Source organism: Thermobia domestica, chromosome 10 (genome assembly GCF_964235325.1).
Source record: "Thermobia domestica chromosome 10, izTheDome1.hap1.1, whole genome shotgun sequence".
In the NCBI taxonomy this organism is placed as follows: Eukaryota; Metazoa; Arthropoda; class Insecta; order Zygentoma; family Lepismatidae; genus Thermobia; species Thermobia domestica.
In genome coordinates this window covers 94,736,932-94,754,324 of record NC_137463.1, presented here as the reverse complement: position 1 = coordinate 94,754,324, position 17,393 = coordinate 94,736,932, and positions in this window count along the sequence as shown.

Sequence of the window (17,393 nt, the reverse complement as noted above, 5' to 3'; positions counted from 1 at the left end):
GAAGGCAACAGTCAAATTGCCCTTCTCGATGTGCCTCGACAGTTTAATAAAACAAAAGAGAATATGGATTACTGAAAGAATAAAAAGAAAAAAAGGGGAAAAAAGGAAATAAATTCGTATAACTAGCTTGTTACATGGAATAACTTAGTTCTCGTGGGACATACATGTAAGAAGCTTACACGATTTGAGGCAAATTAGGTCTTGTGGAGAGGAGAGGGGAGATATACTGTATATCGAGGAATGGGAAATAATGTTGGATTTTTTTTCCCTACGTTTCCAATGTTTTAGTGAATTAAAAATTTTGAAATAATCTTACTTATTAAAAATAATCTCTCTATGACTATCGTTTTTTAAAAAAAATCTAAATTTTTTTACTGAATATTCATCCTCGTTCTTCCTCCTGAATGCCTCTTGTGGGATGAAGTCTTACAAATTGACTGACCCCTGGTAATCTCTTTATCTCTCCGAGCTGTAATTACTCTTAATTTGGTTTTAGCTGTTATGTTGGAGAACTAAGCAGTTGTCGCAAAGAAACGGCCCATTTTCAACTCGTTTCCGTTTGACTGCGTTGTGAAAACAGACATGTTAAGGGGAAGATGGAGAATTGTAAAGTATAGGATTATTAAAGCTTCTTAAACTTTATAGCTTAAAAGAATGGAGGTTAACACGTAGAGGATTGGCTTACGATGTAGAGAATGAGGCAGACAATAAAAACTAAATACATGGCAATTCGCCGTGGCTAGAGTCGTTCAGCAGCAAGGCTATATGACATGTTCACCTGGGATTCTGATCCACATTAGCTCCCGTCAGGAATCGATCAGCGGTCTCCCATGCCGAACTCTGTGACCCTAACACAACAAATTATGGATACCTCAAAATATCAAATAATACTTTCGACAAAGTGGACACTTTCAAATATATAGGATCTAATATTAAGAGACCAAAACCAAATCCACGGAGAAATTAAATGTAGACAGAAAGCTGGGAATTTTAGTCATTATTCAGTCAAAATTCTATGTCTTTGGGAATTCTGTTAAAGATTTGAAGCTGAAAATATTATATGAAACTATAATTATGCCTGTTATTCTATATGGTTGCTTACTTTCTTTGAGGGAAGAATACAGATTGAAAGCACTAGTATTTTTAAAGAAAATCTTGAAGCGAACATTTTGAACGTAAGAGTGACGGGAAAGAAAAATGGAACGAAGAACAGCATAATTTACCGTTTACCTAAAATTGATATAGTCAAGTGTCATCTGTACGTTTACACATAATAATAGTGATGCCCAGACATGTAAGCAAGAATTTATTTCGGGAGAGGTCAAAAGCTTTTGGAGTGTCCAAATTCAATAAGAGAATAAATTATATTAAAATTTGTAAAATCACTCCCAAAATTAAACCTTTACAGAAACGTAGTGATTTATGTCCGTTTAAGTCCAAGTTAAACTCATAGTCGGAGTAACACAAATAGCGGTCCTAGGTGGTGTGGGAAGGATAAACGTATAAAAATAATAAGGATGATGGATATTTATGTTTCATCCGTAGTTTTAGGAGTCGCTGAGATGAATAGTAACATTTCCGATACCGTTTAATTTCACGTTCAGCCCTAATTAACACCCTTAGAGGTGCATGGAAAGCAGGGGCGGATCCAGGACGGACTTCTGGGAGGGGCGGTAGGTTGTAATACTGCTACTTAGAGCTACTTTTAAGAGCTCCAAACTCTGGGATGGGTTTTATTTATATATATAAAATAAGAAAGTTTCTTCTTCTGGGAGGGACGATGGCCCATATCGCCCCCCCCCCTGGATCCACCAGTGATGGAAAGAGGGTGATGTGTAAACTTAATCAAAAATTACTGATAATAGTGTCAACTCCATAGTTTTCAGGGTCGTTGAGATAAATAGCCACACTCGCAATACCGTCAAAATCCATATTTAATCCCCATCAGTGTGGGGGAAAGGAAGGGTAAAATAATATAATGTCTAAAAAACAGACTCAGGTTGAGTCTGAGAAGCGAGACTCAGACCCAGGTGACTGAAACAAGAGTCGTGGCTCACACAGACCAAGAAATTCGCGCCATCATTGGTCATGACAACAACAGTAAGAAGCTTTTTTAGGACCATGGAGAGGTTCTGCACGCATCCTCGTGGCTATGTGGACAGCGTAGGTGCCCTTGGCGTAGGAGACTCGTGTTCGTTTCCGGCAGCAGCTAATGTTCGGTTCACATGTTAAGTTGTAGGTCCACATCTTTTTATAATTTCACTACTGAAAGGAATACTAAGCTCAAATTTAATTAACTAACAGGTTGTGTAATATTTTTACTATTGCTCATTAGAAATTAAATGAAATGAAATATTTAAGTTTTACGTCCCATGATTATACCATCTATACTAAAGGAGACGGTGATGTAGAGAAGTGAATGAAATGGTGAAATGAAGAAAGTGGGAGGAAAAGGGAGAACCCCGAGAAAACCCATGCACGTGGTGTTTGTCCACCACAAAGCTCACTTGGTTCGAGCTGGGAGTAAACCAAGGGCCTCATACACTAGAGGTGAACGCTCTACCACTGAGCCACAGCAGCCCCTGTTGTTCATTTGAGTTGCATATTTAATTGGGAATATGATTTCTCGTGTAGCGATTACTTTGTGTGTCGATTTTTTCCTTTTCATGTTCATATTTTCTCTTCAAATCATAACTATCAATTTAACCGGACCGCTTGAATGCTAAATGGCGTAAGTCCAAAAGGTGAAAAAATCATTCACTTCTATGCATGGGTACCATTTGTCCACCAGGCAGGTGGTTTATTGTAAAATATTAAACCATATCCTGGTTTTGGTTGCCAACATAACAGAAGTATGAATTTTTCATGACATTTTGATCCTTAACTTTCTATTTTGGACTTACGCCATTTTGCGTCCAAGCGTCCCAGTTATGGCAAAACAAACCGAGAAATGTGCTATAAGTGGTTATTTCCAGTGCTCTTATATTCTAGCAAGGCAATAATGTAATGCAGAAAAAAACAACACTCATTTCTGCCCAGCACAGCAACTCTATAAAATAAATGCAGCACCTTAGTAAAAGAAGCAAACAAATGCATCATTTGTTTATAAAAAGATTGTATACATTGTCACTGCAACCTCTCTTAGAGCGTTAACTGTCTGCTATGTTATGATCCTCATAAGAACAGAAACTGACGCATGCCATGCATCCCATAAATATAACTTAATCATCATGAACATTTTTACTGCATTTACTCGTCTAATTAAGCGATTTCTTTACCTATAATTTAAAGTCATATACAGCAGCAATAAAACCATGGTCACACTCTGCATTCGCCAACGACACTAATCACACTTTTCGTAACAGTAGTTTAAATACAGAGAATTCGCCAATAGTTTTAGATCAGATTAAACATGTCTCCATTCCATCACTACTTCAGATACATAGTAATAAGTCAGCTGCCTGATATACGTCTGGAAAGCCTTGAGTTTCCGAACAAGGAGGGCCGCGGTGGCTCAGTGGTAGAGCGTTCACCTCTGGTGCTTGGTGTCCCGGGTTCGATCCCAGCCCCCGCCAAGTGAACTTTGTGGTGGACAAAAGCCGTGTGCGTGGGTTTTCTCGGAGTTCTCCCGTTTCCTCCCACTTTCTTCATTTCACCATTTCCTTCATTTCTCATTATCACCGTCTCCTTTAGCCTAACCGGCATAACCGTGGGACGTAAAACTCACAGATTTCATTTAATTTTTTCCGAACAAAGAACTTGTTTTTCTCGAACACTTATTTTCACAGCATATTTCGGAACTGAAAATCAATTCATCTGAATCAGGTTGTAATTCATCTAAAATACCTCATAGGATTGTTAATCAAATTATCACTTAAGTAAAAAAAAAAAAAAAGTGTTTAATTCATGAGATAAGTATTTTCTTGGGACTGACTTCATCGAGGGACTCGAGGGAGTCGAGGGACTCGAGGGAGTACAAAATAATTACTAGAGGGAGTCGAGGGAGTAAAAATTTTCACTCGAGGGAGTCGAGGGAGTAAAAATACTTACTCGAGGGAGTCGAGGGAGTAAAAATATTAACTCGAGGGAGTCGAGGGAGTAAAAAATATTCACTCGAGGGAGTCGAGGGAGTAAAAATATTAACTCGAGGGAGTCGAGGGAGTAAAAATATTAACTCGAGGGAGTAAAAATATTCACTCGAGGGAGTCGCGGGAGTAAAGATATTCAGTCGAGGGAGTAAAAATATTAACTCGAGGGAGTCGAGGGAGTAAAATTATTAACTCGAGGGAGTAAAAATATTAACTCGAGGGAGTAAAAATATTCACTCGAGGGAGTCGAGGGAGTAAAAATATACACTCGAGGGAGTCGAGGGAGTAAAAATATTATCTCGAGGGAGTCGAGGGAGTAAAAATATTAACTCGAGGGAGTAAAAATATTCACTCGAGGGAGTCGAGGGAGTAAAAATATTAACTCGAGGGAGTCGAGGGAGTAAAAATACTCACTCGAGGGAGTCGAGGGAGTAAAAATATTAACTCGAGGGAGTCGAGGGAGTAAAAATATTAACTCGAGGGAGTAAAAATATTCACTCGAGGGAGTCGAGGGAGTAAAGATATTCACTCGAGGGAGTCGAGGGAGTAAAAATATTCACTCGAGGGAGTCGAGGGAGTAAAAATATTCACTCGAAAGAGTAAAAATATTCACTCGAGGGAGTCGAGGGAGTAAAAATTTTCACTCGAGGGAGTCGAGGGAGTAAAAATACTTACTCGAGGGAGTCGAGGGAGTAAAAATATTAACTCGAGGGAGTCGAGGGAGTAAAAATATTAACTCGAGGGAGTCGAGGGAGTAAAAATATTCACTCGAGGGAGTAAAAATATTCACTCGAGGGAGTCGAGGGAGTAAAAATACTTAATCGAGGGAGTCGAGGGAGTAAAAATATTCACTCGAGGGAGTCGAGGGAGTAAAAATTTTCACTCGAGGGAGTCGAGGGAGTAAAAATACTTACTCGAGGGAGTCGAGGGAGTAAAAATATTAACTCGAGGGAGTCGAGGGAGTAAAAATATTAACTCGAGGGAGTCGAGGGAGTAAAAATACTCACTCGAGGGAGTCGATGGAGTAAAAATATTAACTCGAGGGAGTAAAAATATTCACTCGAGGGAGTCGAGGGAGTAAAAATATTCACTCGAGGGAGTCGAGGGAGTAAAAATATTCACTCGAGGGAGTCGAGGGAGTAAAAATATTCACTCGAGGGAGTCGAGGGAGTAAAAATATTAACTCGAGGGAGTCGAGGGAGTAAAAATAATTACTAGAGGGAGTGGGGGTGAGTAAAAATATTCACTAGACGGAGTAAAAATATTTACTCTAGGGAGTCGAGAGAGTAAAAATTTTCACTCGAGGGAGTCGAGAGAGTAGAAATATTCACTCAAGGGAGTAAAAATATTCACTCGAGGGAGTCGAGGGAGTAAAAATATTCACCCGAGGGAGTCGAGGGAGTAAAAATATTCACTCGGGGGAGTAAAGATATTCACTCGAGGGAGTCCAGGGAGTAAAAATATTCACTCGAGGGAGTCGAGGGAGTAAAAATATTCACTCGAGGGAGTCGAGGGAGTAAAGATATTCACTCGAGGGAGTCGAGGGAGTAAAAATATTCACTCGAACGAGTAGAGAGAGTAAAAGTATTCACTCGAGGGAGTCAAGGGAGTAAAAATATTCACTCGAAGGAGTCAAGGGAGTAAAAATATTCACTCGAGGGAGTCGATGAAGTAAAAATATTCACTCGAGGGAGTCGAGGGAGTAAAAATATTAACTCGAGGGAGTAAAGATATTCACTCGATGGAGTCGAGGGAGTAAAAATATTCACTCGAGGGAGTAAAAATATTCACTCGAAAGAGTAAAAATATTCACTCGAGGGAGTCGAGGGAGTAAAAATTTTCACTCGAGGGAGTCGAGGGAGTAAAAATACTTACTCGAGGGAGTCGAGGGAGTAAAAATATTAACTCGAGGGAGTCGAGGGAGTAAAAATATTAACTCGAGGGAGTAAAAATATTCACTCGAGGGAGTCGAGGGAGTAAAGATATTCACTCGAGGGAGTCGAGGGAGTAAAAATATTCACTCGAGGGAGACGAGGGAGTAAAAATATTCACTCGAAAGAGTAAAAATATTCACTCGAGGGAGTCGAGGGAGTAAAAATTTTCACTCGAGGGAGTCGAGGGAGTAAAAATACTTACTCGAGGGAGTCGAGGGAGTAAAAATATTAACTCGAGGGAGTCGAGGGAGTAAAAATATTAACTCGAGGGAGTCGAGGGAGTAAAGATATTCACTCGAGGGAGTAAAAATATTCACTCGAGGGAGTCGAGGGAGTAAAAATACTTAATCGAGGGAGTCGAGGGAGTAAAAATATTCACTCGAGGGAGTCGAGGGAGTAAAAATTTTCACTCGAGGGAGTCGAGGGAGTAAAAATACTTACTCGAGGGAGTCGAGGGAGTAAAAATATTAACTCGAGGGAGTCGAGGGAGTAAAAATATTAACTCGAGGGAGTAAAAATACTCACTCGAGGGAGTCGATGGAGTAAAAATATTAACTCGAGGGAGTAAAAATATTCACTCGAGGGAGTCGAGGGAGTAAAAATATTCACTCGAGGGAGTCGAGGGAGTAAAAATATTCACTCGAGGGAGTCGAGGGAGTAAAAATATTCACTCGAGGGAGTCGAGGGAGTAAAAATATTAACTCGAGGGAGTCGAGGGAGTAAAAATAATTACTAGAGGGAGTGGGGGTGAGTAAAAATATTCACTAGACGGAGTAAAAATATTCACTCTAGGGAGTCGAGAGAGTAAAAATTTTCACTCGAGGGAGTCGAGAGAGTAGAAATATTCACTCAAGGGAGTAAAAATGTTCACTCGAGGGAGTCGAGGGAGTAAAAATATTCACCCGAGGGAGTCGAGGGAGTAAAAATATTCACTCGGGGGAGTAAAGATATTCACTCGAGGGAGTCGAGGGAGTAAAAATATTCACTCGAGGGAGTCGAGGGAGTAAAGATATTCACTCGAGGGAGTCGAGGGAGTAAAAATATTCACTCGAACGAGTAGAGAGAGTAAAAGTATTCACTCGAGGGAGTCAAGGGAGTAAAAATATTCACTCGAAGGAGTCAAGGGAGTAAAAATATTCACTCGAGGGAGTCGATGAAGTAAAAATATTCACTCGAGGGAGTCGAGGGAGTAAAAATATTAACTCGAGGGAGTAAAGATATTCACTCGAGGGAGTCGAGGGAGTAAAGATATTCACTCGAGGGAGTCGAGGGAGTAAAAATATTCACTCGAGGGAGTCGAGGGAGTAAAAATATTCACTCGAAAGAGTAAAAATATTCACTCGAGGGAGTCGAGGGAGTAAAAATTTTCACTCGAGGGAGTCGAGGGAGTAAAAATACTTACTTGAGGGAGTCGAGGGAGTAAAAATATTAACTCGAGGGAGTCGAGGGAGTAAAAAATATTAACTCGAGGGAGTCGAGGGAGTAAAAATATTAACTCGAGGGAGTAAAAATATTCACTCGAGGGAGTCGAGGGAGTAAAGATATTCACTCGAGGGAGTCGAGGGAGTAAAAATATTAACTCGAGGGAGTCGAGGGAGTAAAGATATTCACTCGAGGGAGTCGAGGGAGTAAAAATATTCACTCGAGGGAGTCGAGGGAGTAAAAATACTTACTCGAGGGAGTCGAGGGAGTAAAAATATTCACTCGAGGGAATCGAGGGAGTAAAAATATACACTCGAGGGAGTCGAGGGAGTAAAAATATTCACTCGAGGGAGTCGAGGGAGTAAAAATATTCACTCAAGGGAGTAAAAATATTCACTCGAGGGAGTCGAGGGAGTAAAAATATTCACCCGAGGGACTCCCTCGAGTAGATATTTTTACTCCCTCGACTCCCTCGAGTGAATATTTTTACTCCCTCGACTCCCTCGAGTGAATATTTTTACTCCCTCGACTCCCTCGAGTGAATATTTTTACTCCCTCGACTCCCTCGAGTGAATATTTTTACTCCCTCGAGTTAATATTTTTACTCCATCGACTCCCTCGAGTGAGTATTTTTACTCCCTCGACTCCCTCGAGTAAGTATTTTTACTCCCTCGACTCCCTCGAGTGAATATTTTTACTCCCTCGACTCCCTCGAGTGAATATTTTTACTCCCTCGACTCCCTAGAGTGAATATTTTTACTCCGTAGAGTGAATATTTTTACTCCCTCGAATCCCTAGAGTGAATATTTTTATTCCCTCGAGTGAAAATTTTTTCTCTCTCGACTCCCTCGAGTGCATATTTTTACTCCCTCGACTCCCTCGAGAAGATATTTTTACTCCCTCGACTCCCTCGAGTGAATATTTTTACTCCCTCGACTCCCTCGAGTGAATATTTTTACTCCCTGGACTCCCTAGGATGATTATTTTTACTCCGTCGAGTGTATATTTTTACTCCCTCGAATTCCTAGAGTGAATATTTTTACTCTTTCGAGTGAATATTTTTACTCCCTCGAATCCCTCGAGTGAATATTTTTACTCCCTCGAGTGAATATTTTTACTCCCTCGAGTGAATTTTTTTCTCCCTCGACTCCCTCGAGTGCATATTTTTACTCCCTCGACTCCCTCGAGTGAATATTTTTACTCCCTTGACTCCCTAGAGTGTATATTTTTACTCCCTCGAGTGAAAATTTTTACTCCCTCGACTCCCTAGAGTGAATATTTTTACTGCCTCGAGTGAATATTTTTACTCCCTCGACTCCCTCTAGTAATTATTTTTACTCCCTCGACTCCCTCGATGAAGTCAGTCCCTATTTTCTTTCATTTCAAAAGATTTTTACGCAGTTACTAGAAGAGTCTGTATTTATTTATTTATCTTTGGTATGATAGATGCTAATAAATGAACAGAATTAAGAAAAATCCTATCATAAATACGGTTTGTCTTGCAGTTAACTCACGTGCAAACCATGAAGTTTAGCTTCTCCTTTCATGTTTGATTCTTTCGTTATTTCAATCAGAAAGCAACTAGTTTTCATTATTAAAAAAAAAAAAAAAAACTCTTTATCTACTGTTACATGTGAGAAATATGGTGTATACCAGCGTTAATTGGACCAACACTTTTCGTTACGTTAAATCTAATCAGCTCCATAACTTTCAATTTTACAGTCATGGAACGGGTCACGAAGATAGTGAACCGTGACTTAGAAACAGCCAGACCTAGTGACACGAACATAACAACATTTCTTCCAGGCATTCTTCCAGGGGGGTATGGCTTTCCACCCTTGAGTTGACCAATGCTCCCTCTGAGCTAAAGTACGATAAATTAAATTGCGATTACAATATAATCCTTGTGCAAGGTACGTCCTTTAGCAAATAGTGTCCCAGTGCAGCCCCCTGATATTTTGATTTTGCCCTCCCTGGACAATTTTTTTTTTTCTGAAGGAGAGCTTACGGATACACCCATGACTCGGAGTGACCGGAAGACGACAAAGTATCATCATATACATGGACAGTATGTAAGTATTAAGCAAATACGATTTTTTCTCTCTTTTTTCTTAAAAAAAGTAGCATTCTTTCTCTTTTGTTATTTGTCAAAGCATTGCACTGAAAGATAACTACAAAGTCTAATAGAATATGAAAGGATGATAATCACACAAATGAAAATCAATATGATTTTCTTTGAGAGATCTCCAAAGTTTAATCGAGCAAGTCTGTAAAACTTTGTCATTTAGAACATAAGAGATACTGCTGAGCCCATACAGTGATTTGTTAAATTTTTTGGTATACTCTGTATCAAAACACAGTATTATTTTTCAGTATGGGAAGACGAAAGAACATGGATTTTAAAAAAAAAATATGTACGTAAGTTCACTTTAACTTTTACTCACTGTAGCTGCTTTTCACTTTCTTTCAGTACGTAATTATCTGAGATAACACTACTACATTGAACGCTGAACCTTCCTAATAATTCTATTTGAGATACCATAATCTCTAGCGAGATAGGTGCAAATGCGATAAAATCCTTGCTTATCTATCTAAAAACATAAAGGCCTATCCGTAAAGGGAAAACTTCGTAATCAAGTTAAGTACGTATATGATAATTTTATAAATAAACACTCGAGTTTGATCACAAAAGTACCGAGCACATAACGTTTAGTGGAAAGACGGAAACAAGCAAAGACGAGAGCATGTTTGATGACGTGATAGTTGTTTATTTGGAACTGATCCAACCTCTCTCTTCCACCTCAAAGTTCGTTGATATCTTTGTGTACATTATGTCGCTTCAGTTGTAGTAGGAAGAACCCGAAGTTGTAGCATAAAAACAGAAAAAGAAAAAAAAAGAGAGATTTATCTCTAGGGTTGCCAACTTAATGTATCGAAATAACTTTTAGATCATTTTGAAAATTATTTCGACAAATTGTAATATTTTCTTCCTCTTCCACTTCTGTTTTCCTCCCCATCCAGATTCCCAATGAGACACTTTTTCAAGTAATGTCATAACTAGGGCTCGGAAGTTGAAGACCTAAAAATTGCCTAAAAGGGATTAAAAAATATATATATAAAAAGGAACTAAAAACTGGAAAAAAAGGACGTAAAAATAAGACCCAATTTAATTAGAATTATATACTTAATGAATATAACGCTCAAGAAATACAAACTTCTGGTAGCTTCAAGGTCTGTCCTTCCACAAACTAAAGTACAAACTAAAATAAGAATACTTCTCCACCCTCACTTCCCTTGCTGGAGGACATTGTTACGCCTCCTTATCTGACTTGTGATTGTTGCAGATCTGGTCTTATCAGTCCAGTTGTTTAAGAATGTCATCTTTTGAAGTTTCTTTACTAAATGTGGTGTTTTTTCATCTTAATGACCAGTAAATTTATTGTTAAAAGATAAAGTACAAAAAAAAAAAGACTTTAAGACCTATGAAAATCGTAAAAAAAAAGACCAATAAACAAAAAATGCTGAAAAAGGAAAAAAAAGAAAATAAAATCCACCATTTTCTAGCCTACAATGACTCAAAATGAATATACCTTATGTTAAACCTCGTCTTAAGGTTACTGTGCCCACCCCCTTGTCCGAGCACTTCGCCTTTTCGCCACCAGATGCTCACTTTTTCATTTAGCAATCACTGCTGGTACCTCTACTGGGAAGAACTGAAAGATCGTACCGCTCAGTTTAAATGTGTCCAGGATATCCACAATTGAAGTGAGCGGGGAGAGGAATCCAACAGTTTTTTTTTTTTCCTTCGTGCACCTGCAGTCAGTCAGCAAGCCGTGTTGTTCAGCCGCAGGGCAAAATCTCAACCATTGACGGGTAACAGAAATCTTTTCTTTTTGCAGGTAGGAATAGAGTTTTTGTACGAAAAACGTGAATTAGGTTGCAAAGAGCGTCATTCGCATCGCGTTGACAAATTTTCTTTCGTCCGTTTATCACATGAAGCTCTTTTCTTTTTTTTTTTTCGAATATTACCAGAATATGAGATAAAAAACCTAAATGGTTCTTTGTATACAGAAAACAAACAATACCAATATTTTCGTACATATCAGTATTATATGATTTTTTTTTTTTTTTTCATGAAGTGTATGATGCTTGAAAAATGGACAGAATGAATTTTGATTTTTCTATTTGTCCCTATCCTTCTGAGTAGAGAGAATGCTGTGGCACAACTAAAGGGCCTGCAGGGCCCGCAACATTGAGAGGCCCAGAACAGAAAGAGGCCCATTTCAGTTTCGAAGTTAAACTTTATAATGTTAGGATGTTAAAAATTATGTGATGTTTCAACTATATATCATTTTTACCTGTGAAGACGGTAACACCTGAGCGATTATTTAGTAAATTAAATGCCAACAAAACTTATACTGACCAGCGAAAACATTATGACCACTCGCTACTTTTTGAACGAAATCATCGGGCTGAGATAAGAGCTACAAGGCATATCACAACCGCGCGCCAAACACGACAAGAATCTCACTCGATTAGTCAGTGTGGTGCTTGTGCCTTGAATGGGGAAGGACGACGATATATCAGGGTGACTAAATGGCTGGAAGCTTCATTTCGGAAACAGCGCGACTTGTCGAGTTTTCGCGATCTGCAGTGCTTATGTATTTCAAAGATGGGAAAAGGACAGTGAAACCAGCATCGAACCAAACAACAAAAAGTGGGGCGACTACATCTCATTAAAAATGTCGTAGACTCTCGAGGTTGGTACAGAAGAATAGACGAAAACTATAGCACAATAATAATAATAATAATAATAATAATAATAATAATAATAATAATAATAATAATAATAATAATAATAATGTGCTTTTTTTGCATATGAGCAAGTTGTGACTCACTGATAGAACATAGAAAGTCAAAACTGTTCTCTGTAAATTTTACGTGACTCATGGATGTGGATAGAGGGGGTCCGTTTAACATTTTTGCGGGGAGGCCCATTCGTCCTTACTTACGCTACTGAGAGGTAAGGTAAAATAACAACACCAATATATACATATATATAAACTCCTGGCGCAACAGTCCCTTGTGATCTGAGTCTGCAGCGGGCTTATGTTAGTGGTCAGCACAACTACACCCAACGTAGCCGGCTGTCTAGATTGAAGTCCGCTATCTTTTAGTTTCCCAACTTTTCTCTCGATGTTTGGTCAACACAGCAATGTTTGAGTGCCACACCGGGAATTAAACTCTGGACGACGCACACCGTATCACTTTCGCTAATCTTTTGGTAAAATTCAGGTTAGGGTGGTACTGAATTATTTTTGGAATATGCAATTTATCATAAGGTAAAGTTCAAAAGTATTGTGACATAATTAAAAAGCTCATTATCAACCACGTATTCTTGCCTCTAATATCACTAAAAGTTTTCGAGATATGTGTCAAAAATGGTTGAAACACTTGAAGTTAGTTTAGTAACTTGAAGAAGATAGTGGCCTTATACATACACAATTGCTCCAATTTTTATTTTTATTCTTCTCTCTCGTAAAGAAATACAAAATCATAATTTCAACCATTTTGGTACATTTTTCATAATTTGAAGGGCGAACAGCCGGTTTCTTTCCTTACGTTTTGAACTTGGGATTTATATTCTTCTTGTCACTTATCGTGAAAGTCATATAATGACATAGGTCCCAAAGCTAGAATATATTATGCGACAGAGGTAATGACAATTTCATCTTTAAGATCTATTAAATTTGACATTTATTGAACGATAGCGGTTTTATAATACTAATAAATTTTTCGCAATAAGGTGCATATAGTGGTCGTAAGAAATGACAAAAGCTACCATTGACCTTTATAATTTGACTGATGCTTTTTCGATCATGGTCTTCCCCTTAAATTTTGTAAAGGACAGTATCATTTTAATTATCTTGGCCTAATTTCCTAAAGCCTCTCATTCGTACGCTAAAAGAAAATTTTCTATTTTTTATGTATAAGAATTCAGGGAATGCAAATTTATTCAAATTTCGTTTACAATTAAAGTCGGCTAAACAGATATTCCTTTGAGATTTCTGTATTTTGAAAACAAATTCACGATTTCAGTTCTTTGTCTTTACTTGTTTCCATGTTTTTTTTTTATATCAATACTGTATGATCAATTCCAAGAATTATTTTAGTTCCCCGGTACATCCATTTATAACAAGCTCCAAATACTGCTACAATTTTAATGTGGTTTCAGGAGAATCTGCATATCTCATCCTTTTGTTACTCTCTATATATTCATCTACTATGTAAACAAACATCAGTGAAAGAAAGAGGCTGAGAGCTAACACGTGCTCCGTGAGGAACGTTGTCATTCCTTTTACTGACATGTCTAGAGAGTCTAGTGTTGCCATGAGACAAGACGTGATTTCTGGCTGTGTCGTCTCGTCTCATATCGAATGGTTCTGTCTCGTCTCGTGGCAACACCAGAAAGGCTGAGGCCCACAAAAAGAGCTGTTATACCAAGTGGTTAAAATTACAACTTTTAACCAAGTTTTGTTTGGTAGCACAACACACACAAACTACTCTACCCATCAAATATTTTAACATGGAAAATTCTTTTACGCAACGTATTTCGTTTCTTTAAAATGGAATAGACCTAAATACAACTTTTTTTTTAATGTTCTTCTGGAAATTCGATAGCGAGATCGCTCACATCAAAAAATGAGATAATTAGTGCTCTGACAATCTGGTAGAAATACAACATGCCATATATACACATTACTGTGATTACATTGCTATTTATTCAATGATTATTTTGCTTAGAGCTTTCTTACTCTCCAGGGTACTCTTCAAGGGTATATAATTACTCTTCACTTATGTCGCGAAAAAATATTCAGCTTGCAAATTTATTTCGAGAACTTCTCATTCCCTAATACATGTTTATTCTCTGAATTTGTACATACAGCCGACAAACTTACATAGAATCTCAACAGAGTTCAAATGTGAGGTGTCTGCTGGGAAGCACAGGTCAGTTGTATGGGAGGGGCTTTTAGAGTGCAATTCTAGGAACACTGTGGGCTTTTAGAGTGTAATTCTAGGAACGCTGTAGGGGGCCATCCGGCTCCACCTGAGAAAAAAAAAATCTGGAGGCACACAACTAGTTCACACTGGCTATAAACAAGTTCTGGCGCAACAAAGTTCTGAATGAAATATATATATATATATATATATATATATATATATATATATATATATATATATATATATATATATATTTACTATTCCATTTTCCGAACAATAACATTTACCGATGACCTGTTAGCCCCTCCACCACAGCCACCATGAAAACAAATTCAATCGGAATTTGTCCAGCTCGTTTGATCACGAATAATTATCGTTTGATCCCAACGCATACTGATGTATTACACACAATTTGGCTAGAGCTTGTTAGCCCTTGATAATCGACATGTATCATTCCATAGATATTTCAATCGTAAATAGGTAAGCAAAGTTTGCTTAGTTTCTGGTAGCAAGTATGGAAAATAGTTTACTGTTTATTTAAAAATGGAGGCCTCCAACAATGAAACTAACAACAATATGAGAAATCGACATGTACCACTCTAGATATCTGAATTGTAAATATGACAAGTTTGGTCAGCTTGTGGTAAAAAGTATGGAAAATAAAGTGAATCGTTTATTTAACAATGGTAGTCTCCAACAACGTAATTAAAACAATATGTGAAATCGACATGAACCATAGGATAGATACTTCAATCTTACATAGGTACGCAAAGTTTGGTCAGTTTCTGGTAGAAAGTATGACAGATAAAGTTTATTGTTTATTTAACAATGGTGGCCTCTAACAATGCAACTAACAACAAAAAGGGAAATCGACAAGTACCATTTCATAGATATCTAAATCGTAAAGGAGTGTGCTAAGTTTGGTTAATCTGTGGTAAAAAGTATGGCAGATAAAGTTGATTGTTTATTTAACAATGGAGAAATCCAACAATTATTTATTGAACAATGGTGGCCTTAAACGATAAAACTAACAATAATATGTGAAATCGACAAGTACCATTCCCTAGATATCTCAGTGGTAATCCGATTGGTGTGCCAAGTTTGGTCAGTTTCTGGTACAAAATATAGCAAATAAAGTTGACACTTTATTTAACAATGGTGGCCTCCAACAATGAAACTAAGAATAATATGTGAAATCAACACGTACTATTTCTTACATATTTCAATCTTAAATGGGTGTGCAAAGTTTGGTTAGTCTGTGGTAGAAAGTATGGCAGATAAAGTTGATCGTTTATTTCACAATGTAGAAATCCAAGGATTGTGTATTTAACAATGGCGGTCTTCAACAATGAAGCTAACAACAATATGAGAAATCGACACATATCTTTCCCTAGATATTTCAATCTTAAATGAGTGTGTAAGGTTTGGTCAGTTTCTGCTAGAAAGTATGGCATATAAAGTTGATTCTTTATTTAATAATGGTGGCCTCTAACAATGAAATTAACAACGATAAGTGAAATCGACACGTACTGTTCCATAGATGTCTCAATTGTAAATGAGTGCGCCAAATTTGGTTAGTTGTGTTAGAAAGAGTGTAAGATAAAGTTGATTGTTTAGGTAACAATTTAGAAATTCAACGATTGTTTATTTAACAATGGTGGCCTTCAACAATGAAAGAACAACAATATGTGAAATCGACACATACCATTTCATAGATATCTCAATCGTTCATGAGTGTGCAAAGTTTGCTTAGTTTGTGGTAGAAAGTATGGCAGATAAAGTTGATCGTTTATTTAACAATGGAGAAATCCAACGAATGTTTATTTAACAATGGTGATCTTTACAATGAAACTAACAACAATATGAGAAATCGACACATATGTTTCGCTAGATATTTCAATCTTAAATGTGTGTGCAAGGTTTGGCCAATTTCTGGTAGAAAGTATGGCACATATAGTTGATTGTTCATTTAACAAACCTGGCCTCTAACAATGAAACTAACAACAATAAGCGAAATCGACACGTACCATTCCATAGATATCTCAATCCTAAATGAGTGTGCCAAGTTTGGTTAGTTTGTGGTTGAAAGTGTGGCAGATAAAGTTGATTGTTTATTTAACCATGGGGAAATCCAATGATTGTTTATTTAATATTGGTGTCCTCGAACAATGAAACTAAAAACAATATGTGAAATCGACTAGTAGATATCTCTGTGCAAATCCGATGGGTGTGCCAAATTTGGTCAGTTTGTTTTAGAAAGTATGGCAGATAAAGTTGATTGTTTATTTAAGAATAGTGGCCTTCAACAATGAAACTAACAACAATATGTGGAATCCACACGTACCATTCCCTAGATACTGCAATCTTAAATGGGTGTGCAAAGTTTCTTCATTTTCTCGTAGAAAGTACGAAAGATAAAGTTGATTGTTTACTTAACAACGGTGGCCTTCAACAATGAAACTAACAACAATATGTGAAATTGGCACGAACCATTCCATTGATATCTCAATCGTAAATGAGTGTGCCACGTTTGGTTAGTTTCTGGTAGAAAATATGGCAGACAAAAGTTGACTGTATACTTAACACTGGAGAAATCCAACGATTCTGTATTTAAAAATGATGGCCATCAATCATGAACCTAACAACAACATGTGAAATCGACACATAGCATTCCGTAGATATTTCAACTTTCAAGGGGTATGCAAAATTTGGTCAGTTTCTGGTAGAAAGTATGGCAGATATAGTTGATTGTTTATTTAAAAATGGCGGTCTCTAACAATAAAACTAACAACAATAAATGAAATCGACACGTACCATTCCATAGATATCTTAATCGTAAATAAGTATGCCCCGTTTGGTTAGTTTGTAGTATAAAGTATGGCAGATAAAGTTGATAGTTTATTTAATAATGGAGAAATCCAACGATTGTTTTACAATGGTGGCCTCG